We start from the raw sequence: 20,193 nt of genomic DNA, 5'->3' as shown, positions 1-20,193 counted from the left end.
TTTCACCCTCCTTCATGTATATTTTATATACATTTCCTTTCCTATGTGCTCCAACCTTTAACAAGAATCCTGTGCTAGCACAGTAAGATTAAGGTACACAGGACATCAGTCCGTGTCCACTGAAATACACTGTTTGAAATGCATTTCAAGAGCACAACTCCTATCAAACTTCTCTAAGAAGATTTTAGAACTTTCATCCACTGGCATTTACATTTATACCTCTTCTACTACCAAAATCAGATCTGATACAGCTTACAATGAAAACTGATATAATAAAATCAAGAGTTACTGAAGAGCTAACTAATAAAAAGACGAAGTAGAGTTTTAAATTTAGATTTGTATGGAATAAAAGCAATGTCTTAATGGTTCCTGAAAAACCTGTTCATCTTGGAGGAAGATGCTCACTTGTATAGGCCCCTGGGATTGTTTAGCAAGCCACCTGCCCCAGAACTAACGGCAGCAACAAGTTCCTTTCCAGCTAGGCTCGGAAATGTTAGCAGCCTACACTCCTAACAGTCCCCAAACCTGATGAGGCGGCCCACGGGACAAACACATGTACAGCCACGGGCCATGTGACTCCCTCCTTCCCCCAGCAGGACACACGCAAGCTCAGGAGACGGCCTCTGGCCCCAGGACTCCTTGTACCTGATTAGGTTCCAACTCCAAAGTATCTCATGTACCATCTTTAGCTTAATCCCAACAAAGAACCTTCCCTGACCAGAATCCAAGGACTCACTAAAGACGAGCAGGCCCGAACTATGTGCTCCTTGGCCCGAATGGCAGGAGCAAGGTAAAACTATCTGATGGGAAAAAAATTTCTCACTCAAGTCAGAACAGAATTCCGCTTCTATTCCAGGGATACCCGTATTTTATTTCCAATATCCAATTAACTTTTGCCTGTAAGTTAAAAATTAGAATATGTGCTTAGTGCCTAAGATAGAGCTAAAACAATCACTAAAAAAACGATATTAATAGGGACCAAACACGGTGACCACAACAGAATAAAAAGACCATCATCCCTTTCCTTACCAAAGATTTCTGCCTTTTCCAACACTACTTACGAAAACATTAAAAGCAACATAAAACAAATCATGGGATAAAAATAAACCATAAAAGTAGCTCAGCCTCCTCACCTGGCTATTTCTTTTTCATTTTTTTTTAATCTTCCTATATTTCAAGTACTGTTTTCCAAATACAGTAAATTGATCCAGTAATAAAGTTAATTTTAAGACGATCTTATATCAACCATCTCTGACAAGTGCAGCTTTTGCAGAAATATTTTACACAAAAAGTTAAAATTTAATATATCTTTCAAAAAGCATTTTTTAAATCAATGCTTGTTAGTATTTCCATCTAATTTTTTAAATTTATTTCAAAGAAATAAAATTTTTATTGGAACAGGAAAACAGGATAAAAGAAGAGAACGAAGACTCTGAGTAGAGAATGAAAAAGTTCAATGCCATTAAAAGCAGACACATAGGATCCTTGGTATCTTATGCCATTTGAAAAGGTTGTTTTATTATCAATGTAACTAATCACAATGAAACCATCTCTTACAACTAAAGACATTATAATGAATTTTCTTTACAACTACAGAGAAATGGGATTTGCTGTTTCACATCGAATAGAACAGGCTGTATAAATTCTTCTTCCTATTTATTGTAAAATATAATTTCATCTATAAAATCAGTCATGAAATATTAAAACTGAAACAACAGAATTTATATCCTTTACTTAATTTAGTTTAAACGGTCTATTCACTAAAAAAAGGGGGGGTACATGTGATAGAGCCCCTATACTTTCTCATTAAGTGTTTCCATTAGACCCTTTATTTTCAAGAATTTATAATACAGCCATAAAAAAAGCATTCCATGATAAAAGTTAGTATACTTTCCTCAAATTTGCCTTTTATCTTTTTCAAAAGGCAAGAGAATGAAGCACATGCATATGAAAGCTGAGTAAAGAGATGGAGGAAAATAAAAAGAAACACGTTAACATATTTACTCTGAAAATTTTAAACACTAGTGAAAAAGAACATTAAAGCGCAAGGAAGGAAGCCTTTGTTTTCATCCCAACCAGTCCAAAAATAGGCTGAAGGACGCTTGGTAACCACTGACCCCAAGCCTCAGAGTCCTGGGTTAGAAGTGGAGAGAAGGAGAAAGACCCCTACATCTGAGGAGAAAACCCCTCAGTGACAGTAAGGAGCTGCTCAGCACTCAACCAACAGAAAACATACTCTTGGGTATGGATTTCTTTTTCATCCCAGCAGAAAAATAGGAAGAAAAGGGGGATTTCCAAATTGAGAATCTGGGAGAAATATAAGAAAAACACATCTAGAAACAAGTTCCAGAGTTCTTGGCGAGACTGCTTCATCAGGTCCACTGGGAAGAGCGGGAGATTGGTACAATGGCTCATCACAGAGCTGCAGGGAAAAAAGACTGAAACTGCTAATTTGGGAAGAAATCTGGAAAACACTGTAATTCCAAATGTCAATAAGCTAACACACGATATAAAACTATCAAGCCTCAAGACATTTGGAATATAAATTATTAGGTATCAAAGATGTGAGTGCTAAGAAAGTATATTTAGAAAGGAGAAAAGCCTTCAGTATTCACATTTTTAAAATGGATGTAGTTCTAACCAAGTCCATTTATATACCAAAGTTAATAGTTTTTTTCCTCTGGGTGGCAAAATTATAGGTAACTTTTTCTCTTCTTCCTGACATTTTCTTATACTTTCTAAAATATATCACTTTGGGGGGAAGACTGACAGGGACGCTTTAAAAAAAGTCTCTACATATGGTTGAAGTAATGGAAATTGATGACCACCCTCAAGAAAAAAAAAGAAGCCCTAAGACAGAAATACATTCATGATTGCGGTTCTTGGACTAAACTCAGAATCAAAACAAAGAAAAGGAGAGTTAAGGGCGATGTTTGGTGAAATTCTCAGGGACCTCACGCTGACACTCAAGAATGGAGGGAGGTGGGCGGCAACAATTAACACACCCTTAGCACCCAGATCTTGGCCTCCAACACCATCCCCACTAAAAGGAACCTGGCAGCCTCAAGAAATGGCAGATTCTAGGGCTGGGGCAAGGTAGGTGTACAAGATGAGCCTGGAGCATTTTATTTATTATGTCAAAAAGTGGAGAAATGCTTTTAAAAAAAAATGATGTGACAAAGACACAGGAGTCAACTAGAAGGGGCTCCCACTGGCCAAATCTGGGACAATTGGAGAACCAAATAATTAGGCACCATCAGACACAGGAATGGATAAGTACATATTGATAGTTGGGAGACAGACAGATGGATGAACCGATGGACAAAAAGATGGCTCTGTGTGTGTAATAGGATGCTGAGGGCCAAGTGGTAAACATGGAGAGTGAAGGAGATAGAAAATCATACTGGCAAAGACTGCATCAGGCAAGAATCATCAATGGATGCTAAATCTAGAGGGGGATAATTTTGACATGCAGAATGTTTAAATGGTGATAAAGCAACTGCTTATCAGTTGCAAGGGAAGAATAAAAAGAACCTCAGTAATTGGTGGATAAATCAGCAACACCTTGGTGGGAGTGGGGGGAATGAAAAAAATTAACATCCTCAAGGAAGGGCAGACAGACATGGTATGCCTCCAAACAGAACACCCTCGGAAGGACAGGACACCCATGCACCCATGCAGTGAGAATGCAAATCCTGCAATTAAATAAGAGGAAACAGTAGACAAAGTGAGGAATATTTTATTTTAAAAAGAAAAAAGTAGTGGAGAGGACTACATTCTTCACCAATGTCAATGTCATAAAAGACAAAGACTATGGAAACATTCCAGATCAAGGAGGCAAAGGAGACAGGACAACAAAATGCAATGCCTGTTCTCAGACTGGATCCTGTGATGGCAGGGAAAAAATGCTAGTAAGGACATTTTAGGTCAACTGACAGAAAAAGACTGTGATGATAAACTGTATATGTGAACTAACTGGGTTAAGGGATGACCAGATAGCTGGTAAAACATTACATCTAGCTGTGTCTGTGAGGCTATTTCTGGAAGGGACAAGCATCTGAATCAACAGACTGAGTAAAGATCATCCTCACCAATGGACAGGGGCATCACCCAATCTGCCAAGGGCCTAAATAGAACAAAAAGGCGGAAGAAGGGCAAATTTGTTTTTTGTTTTAGCTTGAGCTAGGATATCCATCTTCTCCTGCCTTCACACTCTTGGTTCTTGGGCTTTCAGAATCAGAATGAAACCACCAATTTTACTGTGTCTCCTCCCAGCGGAAAGCAGACTGTGGGGCTTTTAGCCCCCTAAGTCATGTGAGCCAACTCCATCTGCATCCACACATACATATGTAGCCCTACTCTGTTTCTCTGAAGAATCCTGACACAGATTTTTGTAAAGGTAGTTCTGGAGGAGAATATTAAGGAAAAGTTTTCTGACTTGGTTCTGGGATTTCTAGAATTGGCTCTCTAATCTGATTAGATTAAAAGAGTCTAATGACTCGGTTTTCAGTATAAAGAGAGCACTTCTTTTGGTCTATGATGAGAACTAATTACAGATATACAAAATATCTGCATTGGATACTCCTAATCAACCAGTTATATGAATCAAAGAGCTAAGTGACTCTACATATGATACTAACATTTCTGGAAAACCATGGAATATAATGACTGGTTGGTTGGCCCTAATGTCCCTGGACAAAATGATGAAAGAAAATGATAAGCTCGGGGAGTCCAAGTCCCAACTCAAGCACAGCATAAATGACCTGAGAGCTTCCAAGTGTGCCCCGGAGGAAAGCCTGATCTCAACCAGCGGCAGGGCTGAAAGCGCTGCGTATCAAGTGACGAGCATCCGTCTGAGATTGGCTACATCAGAAAGCAAGCTGAATGCCCACCCTCACAGGGGTGCACTGTTACTCTGAGGGCACTAACTGGGAAGGACCCAGGCCTCAACGCTAGGATGGGGACATGCAGGAGGAGTCTGATAAAGCTGGGGATACTGAGTCCCTAAATTCTCATACATCTTCTTTGCCAGCAGAAGAGGTCTTCCCAAACCCAACAGTGCCCTCATGCCAGTTCCTATAATAAATCTCATGTTTTATATATCTATATTTAATATATCATTGGTTCTCTTTTCCTGGAGAAACCCAATATAAGTACCAATGTAAATTTATAAAATTAAATACTTTAATTATATACAGGAATATCCTTATTTCTAGAAAATAGACCCCGAAGGATTTATGGGTAAAGGGTCATGATATACTTAAAATTTATTCTTAAAAGGTTGAGGAAAAAGTGTGTGTGTACGCACACACACGTGGGTAAGGAGAGAGTGTATACACTCTCCAAATGATCTCCAAATAAAAAGTAAAGAAAAACATCAGAACAACAACGTGAGCTGGTTTCATAAAGGTGGCTTAGAAAGACCTCTACCACATCTCTAGTAACTGTCAGGGGGTCAAACAAATATAAAGCTCCTTAAAATTGACAAAGATCACTTCTTAGACTTGACAAAACCCTTACTCTACACACTAACTAGCAGTTCCCGTTTAGACTCCCAGCAAGCCAAAAAACTTGACCTCCAACTGAAGGTCTACTGCAAATTATATCCTTCCTACTACAGCTGTGTCTCTGTACTAAAGAGTTTTAACCCCTTTGCCATTAGGGAGGGGAAAAAAACTATTTTGTTGGCATCTTTCTGCCAATTCCTGTCCGCTGTAGTTTCCACACCAGCCTTAAAAAAGTCCTGGGAGATGCCAATGCCAACAGAATGTCATACTTCAGAGGAGTATGAGGGCATTTTTCCTATTCCTGGCAAAGCCGGTTAATGTGTGTTAAATCTTAAAAAATTTCAATGGTATGAACCAGCTATCTACAATAGATAAGCCTTCCTCATGCCCCAAGCAAAAGGATGCAAGCTGGCACACACGTCAGAGTTTTCTGGCAAAGGCATGATGTGGAAAGGCACACGGTGATAACATACAGCTAAGAGGCAGCACAAGACTTCTTACGTCCGTATGTCCAGTCAGCACTGCTCCCATCTCTGTCCATGGACACCTGAGCTCTGACCTTAGAATCTAGTCTGATTCTGTGACTAGGAGCCACTTGCAATCATGCACACCTGTGGATCCCTTGATTACACTAGAAGGTTCTCCCTGCAGGTTTCTTGCAATTCATTACAGTGCTCTCTTACGCCTTTTCCCATAGTTTTCACCCAGTAAAACTGCATTTCCATTTTAAAGTTTCCCTCTGAATTCTCCTTCTGACTTCCATTTTGCTGCTTTTCACTAAGCCTCTGTGTCTCTCACATCGCACTCTCAACTAATTACTATAAATGAAAGAAGGTTAAATAACCTCCAAACTTTAAGTGATTGTTCTTGGACCATTTTAACACACTTCTTTTGTTTTACCTGATGTAGTACAAATTACGAAAATAAACTCATCTGAAATTCTTTCACCTTTCCTTTATTTTTCTTGCCTGCTTGTATTTATCCTGCCTGCTGATATGGGTGTTAATGAATTCAAAAAATAAAATATGTGTAAAGAAAGTCAGGAGAGAAACTGGACTATATACAAAGTTAGATTCTTCAAAAAAAAAAAAAAAAAAAACCAAAAAGGCTAAGTTTCAGTTTGTTCAATGTCTATAGTGCATAAGACTCATCTACAAAATTCTGGAACACTTGAACTAAGAAGCTCCCTTCTCAACTTAAAAGACAGATATTCTAACAAACTTGAAGTACTAATTTGTACACCAGGACACAAACTACCAAAATGACTGAAGAGATTAAAACATAAATTATGTATAAGTCCAACGTCTTAGCTAAGTTCTAGAACCATCTGAGAGGGGAGTGAAGACATGTTTGGGGTACCTCCTCAGTTACAAGGATGGCAGAGTCACCCCTCCAACAAAGCACCCGCCCCTGCTGACAGTGCGCAGAATGTCCCTGCAGTGGCACCTTACATACGCTTAGGTAAACAAAAGAATATAGGCACCTGGAAGCAGAAGAAGGGAGACAGGTGAATAATTTCCCCACTGCCCTTCTCTCCTCATACACCTGAAATAATTTAAAGTAGTGATCTAGCAGTGCTTCTCGGCTCCTTTCAAGCCTTGTTACCCTCCGTGTGCTTGGGGCAGGGTCACCATCACGTGCTTTCCCTGCCACAGATTCAGTGTTTTCCAACATCTCCCCTTCATTCCACGCTCATCCGCTTCTCCCACTACTCACTAACTCTAGGAGTGGCTGTTTCACGCTGTTTGCGAGTGGTTGGGACACGCTGTTTTGGTTATCCCTCAGTGACAACAAATGCAGACATTAAGCAAACAGAATACTGACCTTCTCAATAGGAAAATGCTGCAGCCAAAGCCTCATCAGACATAGTGTGTCTGCTAGTTTCCATGTGACTGCATTTATTTCTATTCAAATTTTATGGATGAAGCACTGAAGTGACGAAAAAATAGTGTTTCTCATGTGAACAATATTTCCCAAGGGAGACAGCTATATCACTAATGGCATTTTAAAATAAAGCCATATACCACAAGCATGGATTTTTAAATAAGTATGTATTAGTCAGCTATGTATAATGAAAAAACCTAGGACCAATCTAGGACTCCACATATACTAATACATCACTTCTCAGGACAAGGCCAAGTTCCTGTCATTGGTCAAGCCAAATATTCAGCTCTGAGTTCATTGTGAAACCAGCAGGCTCTGAAAAATCAGTCCCCTCCCTGCTGCCAACAGCCCTTCCTGGGTCATCTCACAAGGGGAATTCAGGGAGCGTCACGTGTAGGTAGGAGCCTCCTTCAGATCACACCTCTAAGAAAATAGGGCAGAATGATCAAACACCCCAACTCTGTAATGTCATGCTTCCACATTCTGAGGAACAGATCACAGAATTATATTTGTGGAGAAGGGTAACTACAGAATACTCATTTTCTCCATCTTCACAGCCTGCTCTTCCTTTCCGATTTGGATACAGGAGCTAGAACCAACCCTACAAGAAGTCAATGCCCTAAAACCTTCACTACTATAATACGTGGGCTTAAGAATGGGTCAAACACAAATACAGAAGTTTGGGTCCCGCTCTCGTAAGCTTCCAAGGCAGGTGCTCCTGCTCTGCAGGCAGTCAGGTCCTGGCCCTGGCTGATTCTGGAATCCTGGCTCCTTCCATCTTCAAGGCCTGCCTTAGAGCTTCCTCATTCCCTGCATCCAGCTGACAGAAGCAAAGGAGCATGAAAGAAGCAGCACATTTCCTTCTTAAAAGCCTTGACTGAGAAGTCGCATCTACCACTTGACTCATACTTGCTTCCTGCCAGAGAGTCAGGAAAATGTGACCTGGAGCCCTGCAGCTCCATCTTATGAAAGAGAAAAACTGACGGATTTAGGGGGGCAGCCAGCCCCGTCTACCACACACCAACCCCCAAATTATCATACCACTTCTCACGAGACCATTAAGGAAGGCTTTCAGTCCTTACAAGACTTAACAAAAACCTTGGAGAAATGCACCTACTCCTGAAGAGCATACCTGGAGCTATGACTTCCATGTTTGTAAAACAAGGGAATTACAGACAATATCAATAACTGACAAACTCACCTCCTCATCAAAACTTGAACCCTTGGTCCTACCCATGGAGACATTCTGATTAAGAACGTCCAAGGGCACCTGGGTGGCTTGTCAGTTAAATGTGGGACTCTTGATTTCAGCTCAGGTCATGATCTCAGCATCGTGAGATGGAGCCCCCATATTGGATTCCGTGCTGAGCGTGGAGCCTGCTTGGGATTCTCCCTCACTCTCTCCCTCTGCCCCTCCCCCTCGAGCGCTCACACTCTCGCTCCCTCTCTCTCTAAAAACAAAGAAAGAAGAAAGAAAGTCTGGGATAGGGACAAAAGTCTGTAGTTTTAAAGAGCTCCCTGGGTGATTGTGATGAGCCAGACATGGGACCTACTGGACTAAAGTCCCTCCTACTTGTAAAAATACAATACATACTTCACACATATTTACAGGACTTGGAGCTGAGGCGCAGAGGAGGAAGAGGAAAGAAAGGGAGCAAGGAAGCTGAGCCAGGATGGAGAGTAAACTCGCTGTACTAAAGTGGCCACCACACAAAGAGCCCCCCCAGACCATCTGCCTACGTCATCATGTGCCACAAAGAATTACTCTGAACGTCCCCTCTCCCAAACACTGCCTCAACCTCCACCACCCTAGGTATTAAACACTACCCATATGCAAAACCACATGATGAACCCAGAAGATTCTTAATGAAAACTATCTGATCTCATCTTTTTGAAAGATAATAATTTCTACTACCTCGCCTAAGGATCTACATTTTTTTTTAAGATTTTATTTATTTGACAGAGAGAGAGGGAACACGAGCAGGGGGAGTGGGAGAGGGAGAAGCAGGCTTCCCGCTGAGCAGGGAGCCCGATGCGGGGCTCGATCCCAGGACGCTGGAATCATGACCTGAGCCGAAGGCAGATGCTTAACGATTGAGCCACCCAGGCGCCCCGATCTAAATTTTCTAAGCTATTTTTAAAAGTACATTATCACCTTAGTTTAAATTTTAATGGCTTTATAATTATATGCACTCCTAAAACTAAGATTCCTCATTCTATAATAACTGATCCAATAATGATATATCAAATTCTGATCCATAATTCACAATCAGCAGAAATCTTAAGTGAATTGTACACTTCCAAGGCAGTAATATGTCGCTTCTTCTAGGTTTAAAGCATCAAGTTTCCATTATAGTTAGTAACTGACAAGAACGCTGCACTTCGGTTACATTGGATGATTACGCTGGTGTAACTCCAACTGTGTTAAACAGTGTCTTTTCCCAAACACGCTTCTTACTACCTTACTTGTTTTTATTTAATACTATTTTGTTGTTTGTTTTTATAGAAAAGCACAGCATATAAGAGAAAATAAAAGAGAAGTGTGAACATGAAACACATTGAAAAGCAGTGAGAATGAAGACTGAGATAATGTAGCTTTAGTAAAATGCAGCAGAAACTAGAAAAACTGAAGTATTTAAATCTGTTTTGAGAAGCCTGTGTTCTACATTTGCCCATAAGGGATCTCTGACAAGCCCTACATGTGTCTGAAACGCAGACATCCCCTGCTATGGAGGGACTCTCACGGGCTGTCAACTTCTTAGTGAGGGGCTGACTTTGCTAGAAAGTATGACATGATATAATTACAAATGTTTGACAGTTCTCCTGGTTTAGACAATTTTAGCACTCTGAGTATCAAACAAAAATAGTAGTTCTATTTGGTTCCACAGGACATATAATTTGACTTAGGGCTTCTAGAACCACATTTTTATTTTTCCTATACTTGTTAATTTCAAGGAGTGACTGTCATACTATGATGGCCTTAAATAAGGTTTTCAGCATAAGCAATGTTTAATTTAAGAAAAAGTCCTCATAATATGGGATAAATATGACACTCAAAAAAAATAATCAGGGGCGCCTGGGTGGCTCAGTCGTTAAGTGTCTGCCTTCGGCTCAGGTCATGATCCCAGGGTCCTGGGATCGAGCCCCTCCTCGGGCTCCCTGCTCGGCGGGAAGCCTGCTTCTCCCTCTCCCACTCCCCCTGCTTGTGTTCCCTCTCTCGCTGTGTCTCTCTCTGTCAAATAAATTTTAAAAGAAAATAAAAATCTTTAAAAAAAATTATCAAAGGTTAAAAAAAATAGGCAAAGGCAGATTTCCCAAAAGTTCCCTTTTTAGCAACCAATTGCCCAAGCAAAGAAGTATGATTTCACAAATCCTCTGGCAAAATACCACTTTCTAATGACCTGGAAGATGCAACCCTTAGAACTAAAACAGAATACAATTACTTTTTCAGCTTCAGAGACTTGTCATCTGCTGGAATGATAATGTATATTGGTTTAAAAAACAAACCTAAGACAAAGTAACTTCGCAAATGAGGTGAACAGCGCCTTTACCAGGCTTCTACATTGCCATTTTGACTTTTACTTTTTTTTCTCATAACTCCAACACTCTCAGTCATTACTCTGTTTTGTCCAATTGTCTTTCTGCTCTGAGCTTGTCTACAGGGCGTTTCAGATCAGAGAGCCTCTACCACTTTCCCTGCGTGCCCACAGGCGCTTTCCTCCTCTTGCAGTGGTGACACTGGCCCCCACAGGTTCACTGTGAGGTTCAATCCTCAACAGAGTATAATCTCAGCACATAATGTGCTTGGCACCTAGTAAGCACTCAGCAAGTATTAATCATTATCATGGAAACCAATTTTCTTTTTGAAATCTCTACTCCTGAAAGTGATTTTATACCCTAATCCTGCAAAAACACATCTTTATCACAATCACCCCATCCTATATTTTTCATACAAAGTGAATAGTCCCTTTCACAGACTTTGCAAAAAGAAAAACAAAATATAATTGTGTTTTAAATATTTGGGTAGACACAAAATATGATTTTAATAGGTGCAAGGTATTCAGCACCATAAAAGAAAGCCGTGGGTACAGATCGCAGTTTAAGAAAAGGAAATGCCTATCTTTGTACTCCCTCTTGGTGCCCCCATCACCTTCCCTCTTCTTACGGAGCCGTCTGCTAACGTGAACTTTGTGTTTGGAACTTACCTGTTTTCTTACTTCATCAAATCTGTACTGCTAACAATACGCAATTTTGTTTTGCAAATTTCTAAACTTAAAAAAAAAAAAAAAAAAGGAAAAATACTATACGCATTCCTCTAGAAGTATCTTTTCGTCCCCCAGATGACGTTCCTGACACTTACCCTTGGTGATGCATGGAGCTAAAATCCATTCAGTTCCACTACTGTATGGTCCTTCACTATAGAAGTATAATACCATTTATCCATTGTCCTGTGATGGGACACTGCTTCCAGTTTTCTCCTTTTACCAGTACAACTGGGAGCATTCTTGTACATGTCGCCAGACACTCAAGTACAGGAGCTTCTCCAGGGCAGTGGTTTGCCAATTTTAACATGCACCCAATCACCTGAAGAGCTTGGTAAGCGGCCCCGACCCCAAGTTTCCTACCTCCCAAACAACAGATACTATCAAGATTTTTACATTGTTGCCAACTTAATGTGTGTGAAACTTTTTCATCCTAATTTGCCTTTCCCTAATTAAGTTGAAAATCTTTGCATTTGGGATTTCTCTTTTGTGAGATGACTACTGGGGTCCTTTGCCCATTTTTCTATTGTTATTACCGATTTGCCATTTACCTTGCTGGATACTAATCTTTTATCAGTATGTACTGAATATATACATATATATATTTATATAAATGTATGTATGTACTGGAAATACCTATTCTCACTTGTGACTTGTCTGTTCACTTACTTGATGACTTTGATAAACACAAGTTGTCAGTGTTAACACCGTCAAACATACCAACCTTCTCCTTCAGGGTCTGCGCCTTCTGTGGTTTGTTTTGGAACCTCCTCCCTGTACCGCAGTCCTACACCTCCTGTTCTACCTTGTCGCCTCTAAGTCTCACAGTTCGGCTGTATTTTAGCCTATAACTGGCCTGTAGTTGATTTTCTTTGAATGATGTGATTTAGAAATGTATCCCACTCTCAAGCAGTTTCCTGTTTGGTAAAGGCCACACTCACAGCCCACAGCCAACTATAGCTTTTGGGAGGGTACCAAAAGTCCCCCAAGTGAAATACTGATTAGGTGTTAACCACACACTCCTTCATCGAGATTTATTCTGCTCTCTCATTGGGGCAAACAAAAATGTGAAAAATTTCAACGTGAAAAGATGGAAAGTTATTAGCAAATTAGACTATGATCCCCAACGCACCACACCGCAGGAAGAATCCTTAAAAAAGTCTCCCCAAAACTCAATGTAGTCTCTCTACAAAAACAGAGAATTAAGCACTGGAGAAAGTGTGGGAAAACTGTCATTCTCAATAGTACCGGTTGGGATATAAATCTATACACCTTTCTAGAAGTTAATTTTGTGCTCTTTTGACACAAGCACACACACACACCCTTCGTGTGTGTGCGTGTGTGTGTATACACAGACTTATAATAGGTATATTCTTTGAGCTATCAATGACTCTACAGGAATTAACTGGACAAAATACGTGTTTTAGGATATTCAGCATGAAACTCTTTATAATACAAAAATCATAAACTACCTAAGATCCAATGAAGCAGGATGGGCTAGAGCATGTCCATACACTGGAACATGGTGCAGATTACACAGTGTGTTAATGTAGAAAGATGTTCACAATATTCCAGTAACAAAAGCAGTCAACAAAATGCACATATAAATATTCATTTATTCATAAATATTTATTAAGTGCCTTGTGTGTGCCAGGTACCAAACAAGTCACTGGCAAACAAAAAGAGATCTGTTCCCTGAATCCAAGGAGCTTGCAAGCCTTGCAGGGAGACAGACCAGATACATAACTTCAAGTTATTCTGGTTGGGATAAGTAAAGGCACACACATTCTGAACACAGAGACAACTTATAGGTGTGTATGTATAATATATCCAGCATCAAAGAGAACACACGCATCCAGCTTTATGGACTCCTAAGTGCTGGTAAGCAGGAGAATACTTAGAGCAAATGCCCTGTGATGAACTGAAGTGTATCTATCTTCTACAAAAAGGCTCTAGGGAGAATTTTAAGAAATGCAGTGTAGTTATGGAAAGTCATACACTGGAAGACAAATGTGAGACATTGCAGAACCACAGTAAAAGAACTGGGACAAACAGCTTCCATTCCTGCCAATTCAAAACTGAGATTGACCAAGATCAAGTACAAGTTCTTGAGCAAATAACCATTCTTCTAAGAGCCTATACTTTTCCCTTTCCCTGCTATGTTTGTGTCTAACAAATAATAATAAAGCCTCCCGAAATAAGAAATAACTCACAATTGGGACCAGGCTCAAAGGATTCTGACATTATATGCTCATTTCTTTTAAACTTCTGCACCAAAAATCAGTGAAGTGATGAGAGTCATTAATTTCAAAGGGAAAATTTTTAACTTTAAAGCACGGCCATCACGCACCACCTCCACCAGGAGATCGAAGTTAGTGCTCACCAGCGGTAAGACATACCCGTGTCACATAGGCCCCAGTGCAGCACTGAGAAGGGCACTACTTCACTGTCATGGTATTCTTGCCAAAATGCTTCACCTTCAATTTAATCATGAAAGGACATCAGACAAATCCAAAACAAGGGACATTCTACAAAATAACTGACCATCACTCTTCAAATGTATAAAGGTCATAAAAAACAAAGAATGCCAAAAGGAACTGTCACAAACTGGAAGAGACTAAGGAGACCAGATACCGGAATGCAATGTGGGATCCTGGACTGGATCCTGGGCCAGAAAAAGGACATAATGGTGAACCTCAAAGTCTTTAGATTAATTGTATCAACTGTCTGGTTTCGGTACTGCACTATGGAAGATGTTAATAAAGGGATTCTGGTTGAAAGGTACACAGGAACACTCTGAACTATCTTAGGAATTTTTCTGTAATTCTCAAATTATTTCAAGGTATAAGGTGTTTACCAATCATTTCAGATGAATGACACACAAAGATGTGAGATGAATCACTCATTATCTGTAACATAAAAACAGGCTACATCCTCCAAAATTGTGCTTAAAAATCCCAATATTTGCAAATAAGGCTTATACTGGAATAAACTGTAATTATTCCATAAAGGCCTGTAATTGCGATAATGTAGAAAATACAGTAATTTTCCTAAGGCACTGAAATCTCTCCAGATAGTCTATTTTATTTTCCCCCTTAATCTTTTTTTTTATTCAATTCAACTTACATTTATTTAACATCTACTATGGCCATGTAACTGTGCTAGGGCCTGATAACATTTTGATATATAAGAAATGAACATTTTAGAACACAACAGAGAAAAGCACAGAATAACAAAACTGGAAGTAATGTTTCACTCCTATACAAGCTAGCAATTAATCCAAACACCCTTTTTAGTGCAAATGTCAATAAGACAGAGGACCCTCACAGCTCACGTGAATCCCCTTCAATAATAATTCAATAATAAGTGGTTTTGACTTCTAGAATTATCTCCAAAAATTATCCTTGGAAATGTCAAAATGACTCTCTCCAAGAAACACTATATTTCTAGTCCTTTTTTTTTTTTATTTAATCATTCTGTTTCTGGTGCCTGCTGTTTGTAACACAAAATTAAACCACCCAATTCTCTGAGTACCAGGGAAAAGGTTACACTGGTATAAAACCCATGGAGCTTACTTACTCTCCTAAGAGATCAAAGGCAACATCATATATGGCCGGCCAGGGTTCTCAAAGTGTGATCTCAGAGCCCGCAGCCTCAACCTTCCCAGGAGGAGCTTGTCAGCATTGCAAATTCTCAGCCCCAGTCCAGACCTGCTGAAATCAAAGGCTCCAGGGGATACTGAGCATCTGTGTTTTCACAAGCTCCCCAGGTGACTCTGATGCACCTTAACTTTGAGAACCACTGATGGAAGCAGAAAGACTGGCTTGTAAATCAGGAAGCCTGATTCTAATCCCTGCTCTACCACTAATCTCAGAGATAGATTACTCAGCTTCTGTGGGGGCTCAGCCTCCTCACAGGACGACCAGGGAACTGGAATAGATCACTGCCACACTCCTTAGACCAAGATCTGATCAATCTAGGAAGGCAGTTCCTCCTAAAAAGCCTAAAAGTGAAAGGCCACCCAAGTATTTCACCACATCTTTCTTTTTCCTCTAAATGAAACAATTAAGATTTATTTTCCTCAGCTAGTCTCTGAATCATATTTAATATATCTAAAATAAGGGGTGCCTGGCTGGCTCAGTCGGTTAAGCTACTGACTCTTCACTTTGGCTCAGGTCATGATCTCAGGGTCCTGGGATGGTGCCCTGACCTGGCTCTGCACTCATCGGGGAGTCTGCTTCAGGATTCTCTCTCTCTGCCGTGCTCCAACCCCCCCCCCCACCCCCGCCGCTCACTCACTTTCATACGCATGTTCTATTAAAAAAAAAAATTATATATATAATGTCTTATTTAGATAAAATTGTGTTTGCTTCAGCAAAAGCAATACAAGTGATTTTATGGCTTCCTATTTAGTTCTATAGCAAGTCTGTACAGGAGGAATTCCACATAACAACAAAATCTCCAAGAAACCCAGCTACTATAGACTGAATTATGTCCTCCCCCAAAATTCATATGTTAAATCCCTAATCCCTAACGTGATGGTATTTGCAGGTATGACCTTTGAGAGGTAATTAGATTTAAATGAGATCATGAGGGTAGGGTCTCCAAGATGAATAAATGTCCTTATAAGAAGGTGAAGAGAGTCCTGAGTTCTCACACTCTCTGCCATGTGAGGACACAGCAAGAAAGGGGCCATCTGTAAGTCAGGCAGAGTCCTCACTCACCAGGAACCAGTACTCTGCTCCAGGACTTCATGTCCTGGAGCTGCGAGAAGTAAATGTCTGCAGTTTTCAGTTCTCCAGGCTATCCTATTTTGTTATACCAACCGAGCTAAGACACTCACTCAGTGTCCCCTCTGGTGTGGGGATCTAACACATCAGGTCATAGCTCAGAAGAACTATGCCCCCATCCTTGCACAAAGAACATGTGTGATCTGACCACAAGTATTTAACAAGTTTGAAAACAAAGAATTTTAAAATGTATAGACCTCAACACTTCCATTACTGCATAAGAAACACAGCTTAATTTCTTCTCCCATTCACGGATTTATGAACTGGGATTCTTCTCACCACTGTGATACCTGAGAAACCCATCCTATAAACCCCTTCTTTGAGATTTGGGAAAGAGGGAGAGTTTAATTTATAAAGGTCAGAGAATTCTCCTCTAACAACACGAACCCAATTGAAGTCAATGTTGGAAGAAATGTCCCACTGAGCAAGTGAATACCCACTAATCCTTGAGATCTAAATCAAACCCTGTATCCTGCAAACCCTCACCACTGCTTTCCAGGCAGTCAGGTATCATTTGCTCTGTGCATCTCCATGTTAGCACTTACCAAAATGCACTGTATTTGTTTCTGTATCTGCCTCCTCAAGCAGATCCTGAAATCACACAGTTTGTTACTAACTCCAGCACCTAGAGTGGTGTCTGGAAATAAGCAGGGACCGTGTTTGCTCAAGTGGAGCCACTTCACTTTGCTGAATACCAGTGGAATTATGTCCTATCTTGCAGCTTTTCTGTAAATTCGAAATTATTCCAAAGTAAAGTTTTTAAAAAGGCACCAGTGGCCACTGTGTTATCAGCAGCAATCACACGTGCCTTACAGATCCTGCAGGAAGACATCAGCTCCTAGAGAACCTTGCCTTGCTGTTTATCAGACATGCCAATAGGAGTTAGTCATCTCGAGTCTAACAAACTTGAAGAATGAGTAACAAACACTTGAGATTTGAATTCTGACGTTAACTCTGGTCACATTATTTATTCTGAGTTTTAATTGGTAAAAACGGAATAATTAAGCCCTACTCTACAAGATGGCTGTGCTAAATGAAGCATAGAGAGTATACATTGGAAATAATGTTCTAATCAGCACGTCAGTGCCCCGCACTATATATACGGTGTTCCAACTGGACCTAACTCCTCACCGCAGAAAAGGTGCACACTGTGACTAACTCCACCAGCACTGGCTGTAAAGTTACAACGCAGTCACCATTAGGGCTATAATTACCTATAAAAGGAAGAAACCCTACACGCGTGTCAATGGACGCTAACCTTGCCAAGACGCCCTTCCTATTCCTGAACTCGCCAATGAAATAGAAGGGCTACTCAGAACTCAACCCAGCCGACAGGGGTCAGCAGCTCCTAGACCCACCTCCACCAGACTCATCTCCAGAAAGCGGGCTAGCACACTCAGGACGTGCTTTCTGGCTGGAAGAGGTGGGTATCTACCCGGGGAAAACCCGCAGCTGCCAACAGCGGTGCGCCGCGGCCCCGAGCCTCCCCCCTGGCGTCCAGAGCGGCTGACCCCGAGGGGCCAGGACCCTCCACTTGCAGTCGCGCTGCTCTCGGTCACCAGCGTCGGGGGCCGCCGCCCGACCAGCGTCCTTAACGGAAGGAGGCGCGGGTGGCAGCGGCGCATCAGTGCCTCGGGGGGTGACCTGGGAGTGGGCGGGCGGAGGAAGAAACCACCGCCCACACTACAAACTGACACCTCTGCGGCTCCGCGCTGGGGCAAGCCGGGCGGCGAGAGGCGCCCCACTGCGTGCAGGGGTGCTGACAGCCGGCCCCGCGGGGAAGCCAAGTCCCCGGCGGCCGCGCGAGCCGGGCCGCAGGTTGCCGCGCAGCGAGCGGGGGAGGGCGGGAGCGGAGGCCGGGAGCGCAGGCCGGGCGGCGGCCAGGCCGCGGGCAGCGGGCGTGTGCCGGGCGAGGCTGGGCGGCGTCGGGAGGGACCGGCGAGCGGGGAGGGGCGGAGGCGGGGGGAGGGGGGAGGAGGAAGAGCGAAGGGCCCTGGCGGGGCTCCCGGCGCCCAGCCGCCCGGGCCCGGGCCCTCAAGCCACCGCCCCCAGGCCCTGCGCTGACGCTGGACGGTCCCCGCCTCCAAACCCCCCGCCCCGGCCAGAGAATAACTTACCTGTTTGCCGACGGAATCGCTCCTGCTCGCCCCTCTGACTGACTCCTCCGGCTCACCGTCTTCCCTCTGGGAGGAAGGGGCGGGACTTCCTGTCTCTCCTTTGAGCGACTTCCGGCAGTTCCCAGGTCGACTCCGTGGTGGACCGAGCGCCGGACACCACGGCCAAAAAATAGAACCCTGGAACCGGCTTGGCGAAACCCACATCGGGTTCCCTGTTTCTGCCCCGAGTGGCCGGCCGACCCACGTGCCGCCTTGTTTTCAGTCCCTCAGCTCTTGCCGGAAGCCACGCAGATAAAACCGGAAGTCCCTCCCCTCCTCCGGAGAGGAAAACGGAAGGCTGAAGGAGTCCATCTAAACAAGGGCAGCTGCGTGTCAGGGTGGGGAGCCCGCTGCGTCTGTCCAGGAGGGCACCCTGGGATTTCCAGAGGGTCTCCGAGCGGGACCCTCCTGGCCGGCCGTGCCTCCTCCCTACCCCAGCCGTCCCCACTCCGCGCCCTCGCCCTCTAGCCATGACGGGCCCCGAGGACGGCGCGGGGGAGAAGGACGCGGCCCGGCCGCTGCGGGCCGGCCCCCGGCTGTCCTCCGCCTTGGCCGGGCCCGGCGGGCGCGCGGCGCCTCAGCGGCCCTCTTCGCCGGGGCGAGGGTTTTGTGCTGTGCTGGGCGCGTGCGCAGCTCCAGCTTGTGAAGAAAACTCGGGTGACTCCAGAGGGCGATCCTCGGAGTCGCAGGCCCCAGGAAGCCAAGAGCGGAATTCCGACGCTAACGAGGAGGCAAGACGCTGAATGTGGTGGCTCGCCAGCTTGGCAGGAAAAGCGGAGAAGTGCTTGGTGTTTAAGACATTCCCGCACGGGCTGCGTTTAGGAACGTTAAAGGCACAGCGTAAAGACTGTGAGAAAGCACGACCTGCACGCAGTAGTCCCAGCCCCCTCCCGCCCCCTCCCGCCCCCGAGCAGGAACGTACATAGACCTCCACTTAGAGCCCCTGCTTTGGAAACTCCGCCTCTGGCGAGGAGGGCCGCGGCTTGCAAAGTGCAATGGCAGAGACACTGTATGAAGCGATGGGCTGGGGTCCCCTCTTGGGGTCAGATTGTGAAGATACTGTTTGCTAGGGACACCTGTTAAGTAATCTGTATTTAGAAAGATAATTTTAAGCAAATGGGATTTTAAAATTAGGGATTTATGATGACGGTGGTAGGCTTTCTAAACCAAATCATCTCTCAGTTCAAGTCCAGCTCGATTCTATTTTAAAAATGTAAATATTCAGGTAATAACATTTTTTAATATTTTCTACAGGGGCGCCTGGGTGGCTGAGGTCATGATCTCAGGTCCTGGGATGGAACCTGGCATGGGCTCCCTGTTCAGCAGGGAGTCTGCTTCTCCCTCTGCTCCTCCCCGCCGCTTGTGTGCGCTGGCTCTCAAATCAGTAAATAATACACACACACACACACACACACACACGTACATGAGTAATTTTCATAGTTGTTATCTCGTCAAACTCCCATTGTAATCCACATGAGTTCTCCTATCTGCCTTCACTGTGGGATACTGCGGGTTAGAAGAGTCAGCCATTCCAAGATCACACAGCTAGTAAAGGTGGCCTTCAGCTTTGGCCTCCAGAGTCAGCCTTTTCCAG

At 43.1% G+C, this 20,193-nt stretch overlaps 1 protein-coding gene across 7 annotated transcripts in view; it reads right to left on the bottom strand.

The window, feature by feature from the left end:
- The window catches only part of ZNF407 (zinc finger protein 407), a 443,416-nt gene extending 424,725 nt beyond the window's left edge, over window positions 1–18,691 (bottom strand). For 5 of the 7 annotated variants that reach the window (XR_003516866.2, XM_027575805.2, XM_027575809.2 and 2 more), the window contains exon 1: window positions 18,561–18,691. The gene's annotated coding sequence lies outside the window, so the exon portion shown is untranslated. Of the gene's footprint in view, window positions 1–15,232; window positions 15,828–17,701; window positions 17,756–18,560 lie in introns of those variants that run through there. The other 2 variants (XM_027575806.2, XM_027575807.2) reach the window with 2 other exon arrangements.
- Window positions 18,692–20,193: the final 1,502 nt, after the last annotated feature.

The sequence above is a fragment of the Zalophus californianus genome, chromosome 14 (genome assembly GCF_009762305.2).
Source record: "Zalophus californianus isolate mZalCal1 chromosome 14, mZalCal1.pri.v2, whole genome shotgun sequence".
NCBI lineage: Eukaryota > Metazoa > Chordata > Mammalia > Carnivora > Otariidae > Zalophus > Zalophus californianus.
This window is presented reverse-complemented; position numbering and strand designations above follow the sequence as displayed.